Here is a 6,000-nt window from a genome sequence, read left to right on the forward strand (position 1 = left end):
CTCTGGCAGTTATAACATTTTATCACATTCGACTTACCCACAGGGGTCTGGGGCTTAAGCTGGTGTGACTTCGTTGTCAGGGCCTGTCTACTTATTGTCATTTGCTTACCGCCCTGTGACTCCCTGTGTCTTATGATGTTCCGACCATGTTCAATAGCGGTCTCTCTCGAAGCAGCCACCGACATACCTTTCCAATTTGGTTGAGTGGTCTGTACCCTCGTTCTCAACACTTCCTTTAAACCATCCATTAATACAGAAGCCGTTACCTCTCTATACTCTACAATGTGAGGTGCATTTGTCTGTGCATAACATACAATACCGTACTTACCTGTGGGCACGACCTCACCTGACCCTCCGTAAGGGGGCTTGACTACTGCCTTTACCGATTGGGCCGTGCCCACCTGGGTGTCTCGTATGATGGCTGCTGGAAGGAGTGCCGACTTCGTGCTGGGCTCACTTTCTTGTTTGTAATCCTGAGGGAAGTTTAACATGGGGTGCAACTTGCACGGGTTAGAATTTGTACATCAGTTTTACTCCTATCGTTATTACATTCATTACGTTTATTATTATTATTAATACATTTATTAAGTGCATTTTTATCATATACCAGTATGCCATTCTCTGTAGCCATTGTTTCTCCAGTTGCCATGTGTTTCCTGCTAAGGTGAGAACCAGCTGTGTAAGCTAATTCCCTTTGTATCTCACCTTCTTGTTGCCATAACTGTAAACAATCATTATGTCTAATGCAGTGCTTCCCGGATTTTATTAGACATATCCTTCTCCTTAAATTTTGCAACACCTCAGGATTAAAACTGCCTACCCTGGGAAACTTCTCCCCATCGTTCACAGTCATACGTTCCCACTCATTGCATAAAACCTCTGCGTGTGATCCATATTTTTCACACATTATATACCTGGTCGACCCAACTGGCCGTGGTACTAAATCAACCTGAACCTTGGTTGATCGTCCCTTACTTGAGCAACTGGCCCCCATCTTTGCAGGAGTTGCCTTCAGCGAACCCTTACAAAAACCAAGTTCCCCGAGGTAAGGCAACGGTGAAAGCTCAACGAGTGCCTTCACCCACTCTCGCCCACGGTGGCCAATACACCCAAACACTGTCCGCAGCGCTGGCGTACCCAACCCAGGGCCCCTGTGTAACCTCTATTTACTGGGGTGTGTGGGAGTATGCTACCCTCCCCAGTAAGTATCAGTTGCTGGAGAATTCCTGAGTGATCAGCGAACCTCCCTTAAAATAAAAAAAAACCTACACAAATCACGTTAGAGTGTACAAATAGCGTTTATGATCCCGCAAAGCGTACGCAAAATGCGTAATGGGTATCAATGTAACCAACTAATGCACACAATTACGTGCGGTACAGTCGCACTGCGTATAAGTAAATATTACTTATCCGCCGCACGACCAGCGGAATCGGTTGTTTAGGCTGCGAAACCTTCAGCCGGAGCGTATTCTCAAAACGGGCCTATATGGGTACTACGCCAACCCCCCTGGGTTGCGCTCACTACTTCTGACCTTTCTTAAGTCAGGGTCTTCAGAGCTTCGTATAGGTACTTTTAACGGATTTCTGACTTTAGCGACCTTCTGGTCTGCTGTAACACTAATTGCTCCTTTTACCTTATTCACTGTTAACGTGAGATGGCCTTCTCCCACGCCACCACGTAATCACTTCACGGGTGTACTCCTACGAGACCTCGATTTTTCTCAAGGTTCACACCAAAAAAAACTTTACTTGCATACGCACGCTCTTTCACTTCATATATACTTTGATTTTTCTGTACAGAAAATTTCTTTCATTCAGGTAACAGGTTAATCCCAGAGGAGATGCAGAAAGAGAAGGATCTTTTGTTTTTTAAACTAGTTTTAGGAAACTGAAAGAAATTGTGCTATTATCTCGTGGCTTCCGTATCGCCTTACTAAAACAATGCTATCGTGTGATTTGTATTTAGTGGGCGTATCTGTACGCACGTTGCGCAATATACGCCACGTGTGTAGGCCTTTGCGTTGCATACGCTGTCTCGCACGTTGCCCGAGACACGTGTACACAGGCCGGATACGTCCGCAGTAACACAAATAACACACTTCTATAAATGCAAACGATATTTAACTATAATCGCTCACTTAACACTACACACAGTTTCCTCTGTATCAACCTTTACAACTAGGCCAGTCTGTGTGCGTGCTTTACAATTACTCCCTTAAGTATTACTCTTTACTTTTAACTAAAAATAGCAACAAATTTTCTCAGCACGTTATCAATGCAAATGGCAAACAGAAAGGTAGATATGTGAAAGTACACAAATGAAAATACAGGTGTGTGCGTGTGTTGCATGCGCAATGTGCGCCAAACAGAAATTAAAACAGTTTTAAAAGACAATAGCTTAACGTTCTTACTTTTCGGTTCCGGATCCCACCAGCATCCCTACAAACCAAGCGGAGCAGACGCTTATCTGATCAGCACTACCGTATCCCCAACCACAAACACGGATACAGGGGATACTACCTTCCCGCCCTTTGCTGATGGATAGTCTGCCTGGTTGCGTTTGGCTGCAGATATGAGGAGGACCGGACGATGCCCCCAATTGATAAAGTCAAATATTACCTATGAACATAAGCTATGTATTAATACCGGGGAGCCGTAATGGCCGCTAAACCACGTGCACGTGCTGCGCACTCTGCACGCTATTTGCGTACAAAGAACCGTACGTAGTACGCACGTTGCGTACACACGCTGCGCTGAGTGTTCGGAATACACACAGCGAGCGCACACACAGTTGATAACCTTTAAACCTTTTAAATGAACACAGTAAGGGTATGCTTATACTGTAAACCTTGGCAATGTAATACCACAATGATGTAATGCTTAAACCTTTAACGGTGTGAATACGGTATGAGCGGTTAATACGCTAAGAGAGACCCTTTATGTTAAATGATGAATACACAAGACCTGGTAAGGTTCCAACACCTTCGTAGAAGATTCTTTTAGTATAAAAAGGGGAAAACAGTACAGCTTATACACTACAGACCTAACATCAATATCTAAACAGAATAATAAGAAATAAATGTGAACAATAGCGAACGATCGCAAACAGAACAAACAAAGAGAATAAATGGCAAAACACTAAGGATAACAAAATGGGAACGAATGGCGTACACAAAGAATAACAAAATGGCTACAGAGAACTTACACACGTGGGAATGATTCGCAAGCGCGTCCTGGAAACCAGCCCTCAGCCTTCACTGGGAAAGCCTTGCAGAGAGAGTGAGCGAGTGCTGGTCCAGCAATGGTGGTCTTTATATACACAGCATACAGTACATTACAATGGTCCCTACAATCTCATTGTTCATTGGACACAGGAATGTGTCTCTGCATTATAACAAAAGGTCATAGGTGGATTCGAACAGGTGGGCTGTGTCTATTTCCAACTGCTCAGGTGGGAGGTATCCTCAGGATTCCCGCCGCATGGATAATGAACAGCAAATACAGTAAATGTCTATAAATTACTTTTATACATAACTATACGCAGGAGCAAGCAATCTCTTCCTAACCAACACCGATATGTTACTAATAAAATACTCTACAGCTGGATACTAAACACCACCGTTCAACCTTTATCTGACCCTTCCTATCATGCAAAGAGGAATCCCCATGTCCACGAACCGTTTACACTAAACATACTTGCTGACATTGTTAAGGGGAATATTATTTACAAAACACACTATTTTGGTTAAATATGTTATAAACGAGTCGCCCGCTACAAGCTCACAAACTCTACCGTAAATACGCATATCACGCGCGTAATCGCAAATTGCGGACATGTGCACGCACGGCAGACTGGGTGCACGTGCAGCGGGCATGTGCATGGGGTTAGTACAAGGCATGTGAATCATGATATTTTTCGACTTTGACAAACCCTTTTCCAAATACACTAGACAACTATTTGTGCATTTATATGGGATTTACTAAATTGTAGTATGGATGGTGGGTTTTGTATATACTGTAAATATGAACTAAAGGTAAACGCTCAAACAGGGACTTGAACCCTGGACCCTCAGATTAAAAGTCTGATGCTCTACCGACTGAGCTATCCGGGCTCTGAGGCACTATTGAAAAGCAAAAAACAGCTGTCGGAAGGTGTCCATTTCTGTGCTATAATATCGTCTTTCATTAGCCTAATTTTCATAGTAAGTTTTTGGTTCTGGTTCCATCTGACAAGTAGTGTATGGACTGGTTTTAAGGGCCCTACACACTTAAAGATTATCTGTCCAATCTGTCTGATTGGAAAGAAAATCTGTCAATGTCTGGGAGCAAATGACAATCAACCATTTTCTCCCAAATTCCAGAAAATGGACAGAAATGGTTGTTAAGATCAATTGTTGTAACAAAACAAACTTAACCAAATTGTTTGAAAGTCCATTTTTGTCTGTTGTCCAGTGTTTGAGAGCAAATGGTCAATTGTCATTTGCTCCCATACATTACAAGATTTTTGTTCCAACCAGAAAGATTGGACAGATAATCTTTAAGTGTGTAGAGCACTTAAGTGTGTTAGTGTGTCCTGCCACCATGTGGTGATATTATAGCATTACAAGGATAAGAATTGTATTCTCTTGCCACTACCTGCAACGTTTATAAATGAGGCAGTCTATACCTGACACCGATAAAACCTACACTACCAATTCTGGATTTATCTGTAATTTGTTTAATAGAGGCATTTATTTTTTTATTCCTTAAATCAGAGACTTTCAACTAGAGATGAGCGGGTTCGGTTCCTCGGAATCCGAACCCGCCCGAACTTCAGCTTTTTTTACACGGATCCGAGCGACTCGGATCTTCCCGCCTTGCTCGGTTAACCCGAGCGCGCCCGAACGTCATCATGACGCTGTCGGATTCTCGCGAGGCTCGGATTCTATCGCGAGACTCGGATTCTATATAAGGAGCCGCGCGTCGCCGCCATTTTCACACGTGCATTGAGATTGATAGGGAGAGGACGTGGCTGGCGTCCTCTCCATTTAGATTAGAAGAGAGAGAGTGAGATTGAGACAGAGACACTTGATTTACTGGAGCTTAGGAGTACTAGAGAGTGCAGAGTTTACTAGTGACTGACCACTGACCAGTGACCACCAGTGCAGTTTTATTTAATATAATCCGTTCTCTGCCTGAAAAAAACGATACACAGTGACTCAGTCACATACCATATCTGTGCTCAGCCCAGTGTGCTGCATCATCTATGTATAATATCTGACTGTGCTCACACAGCTTAATTGTGGGGGAGACTGGGGAGCAGTTATAGGTTATAGCAGGAGCCAGGAGTACATATTATTAAAATTAAACAGTGCACACTTTTGCTGCAGGAGTGCCACTGCCAGTGTGACTGACCAGTGACCTGACCACACTGACCACCAGTATAGTATACTATATTGTGATTGCCTGAAAAAGTTAAACACTCGTCGTGTGACTTGTGTGGTGTTTTTTTATTCTATAAAAAACTCATTCTGCTGACAGACAGTGTCCAGCAGGTCCGTCATTATATAATATATACCTGTCCGGCTGCAGTAGTGATATATATATATATTTTTTATATCATTATTTATCATCCAGTCGCAGCAGACACAGTACGGTAGTTCACGGCTGTAGCTACCTCTGTGTCGGCACTCGGCAGTCCATCCATAATTGTATACCACCTACCCGTGGTTTTTTTTTTCTTTCTTCTTTATACATACTACATCTCATTATCATCCAGTCTATATTAGCAGCAGACACAGTACAGTACGGTAGTCCACGGCTGTAGCTACCTCTGTGTCGGCACTCGGCAGTCCGTCCATAATTGTATACCACCTACCCGTGGGTTTTTTTTTCTTCTTTATACATACTACATCTCATTATCATCCAGTCTATATTAGCAGCAGACACAGTACAGTACGGTAGTCCACGGCTGTAGCTACCTCTGTGTCGGCACTCGGCAGTCCATCCATAATTGTATAC

General features: G+C 43.2%; 1 non-coding gene across 1 annotated transcript; it reads right to left on the bottom strand.

The window, feature by feature from the left end:
• Nucleotides 1-4,039: 4,039 nt before the first annotated feature.
• Nucleotides 4,040-4,112, bottom strand: TRNAK-UUU (transfer RNA lysine (anticodon UUU)). The gene has a single exon. It is a non-coding gene; the product is annotated as a tRNA-Lys (tRNA).
• Between the last annotated feature and the right edge of the window lie 1,888 nt (nucleotides 4,113-6,000).

This window comes from Pseudophryne corroboree, chromosome 6 (genome assembly GCF_028390025.1).
Source record: "Pseudophryne corroboree isolate aPseCor3 chromosome 6, aPseCor3.hap2, whole genome shotgun sequence".
Classification (NCBI taxonomy): domain Eukaryota; kingdom Metazoa; phylum Chordata; class Amphibia; order Anura; family Myobatrachidae; genus Pseudophryne; species Pseudophryne corroboree.